We start from the raw sequence: 1,722 nt of genomic DNA on the forward strand, positions 1-1,722 counted from the left end.
CCTGTGTTGGAAAATGGTTTGACATTATTAACTGAAGTTGAAGAGATGGCTTCCCTGTAACCCAGCAGTCACACCCCTGGGTATATGTGCAATAGAAATGTGTCGAGTGTGCATAGAACACATGAACAAGTATGCTCGAAGCGGCACACTTTGTAACAATACCAAAGGAAACAACCCACATGTCAGTCAAGAGACAATGATAGGTGATACATTCACACAACAAAATATTACCCAGTAGAAATGGATGAACGACAGCCAGACACAAGAACATGGATGAATCTGTCAAATAAAAGAAGCCGGAAGAAAGCCAGACACAAAAGGATACACACTTATGAGTTTATGTAAAGCTCAAAAAAGGGCAAAAGAAAACCATAATCTTTAGATGGTAAAAGAACAAAAAGAAGCAAGCAAGTGATTACCATGAAAGTCAGGAGAGGGGTTACCTTAGAGAGGAAGAAGGGATTGTGAGTGCAGACGGTCCTAAAGCAGATTCCTGAGATGCTGGCCATGTTCTGGTCTTGGCCTTGGTAGTGGCTACCCGAATGTTTAATGATAATTCTTTAAGTGGTATATTCATGTAATGTAGTGTTCTGAGTGTGTGTTTTATAGTGCTGAGTGAACTATGTGAAAGTGACAATATTCAACCATTCTAACCTAGTGGTTGGCTTCTCCAATGGCTCAGCAGTAAAGAATCTGCCTGCAATGCAGGAGACTCAGGGGACACAGGTTCCATCCCTGGGTCAGAAAGATCCTCTGAAGGAGGAAATGACAGTCCACTCCAGTATTCTTGCTGGGATAATTCCATGGACAGAGGAGCCTAGTGGGCTGCAGTTCATGGGGGTCACAAAGAGTCGGATATGACTGAGCAGGCAGCTAACTTAATCTAATGATTAAACCTAACAGTGATTTCATACGGTTCAACCTAATGTTTCATAATTTAAAATAACACCTTAAGTGAAGCAGTCTTTCAAAATGATGATCATGAAGGCTATTAATAACTTCATTCACTCATTTACCCATCAAACAAACATTTCCTGGAGGCTTGTTGTGAACAAGCCATTTTTGTAAGCACCAGGATACAGAATAAAGTTCTGCCCTGGTGCTCACATTCTAATGGGAAGATAATGCATAAGCAGATACTGAAACATCTAGAATGTCATATTGTGATACGTGCTATGAAGAGAAATAAAACAGAGCAAGGAGATAGAGAGTGATGAAGGGAGATTTCAGAAAGCATGTTCAGAAAGGCTTCTCTGAGAAGATGACATTTGAAAATGCAGCTGAATGAAGTGAGAGAGAGAAACCACGTGCAGCCACAGGAGAAAAAGCCTGTGGCGGAGGAAAGAGCAAGTGCACAGGCCCTATGGCTGGAATGTGCATGGTAGGACTGAAGAACAAGGAGGCCAGTGTTACTGGATTGGAGGGAGGGCAGGGGAGAGCGTGAAGACACGAAATGGGAGAAGCAACCAGGGACCTGTCACAGAAGGCGGACGCAGCTTGGCAAGGGAGTCGGGATTTGACTCCAAGAGTGATGAGAGGCTGCTGAAAGTTGAGAGCAGGAAGTGGTATGATTTGATTTGCAGTTTAGAAGGAAGACCTTAGCTGTGCTGTGGAGGAGGGAGTCTAAGGCATGGATTCCTCTTAAAGGCTACCGCAGTGTCCAGGCAAGAGATGAAGGTAGCATGGACTAGAATGACCGTGGTGGTGGCACGCAGTACTTTG

This window comes from Bos taurus, chromosome 11 (genome assembly GCF_002263795.3).
Source record: "Bos taurus isolate L1 Dominette 01449 registration number 42190680 breed Hereford chromosome 11, ARS-UCD2.0, whole genome shotgun sequence".
NCBI lineage: Eukaryota > Metazoa > Chordata > Mammalia > Artiodactyla > Bovidae > Bos > Bos taurus.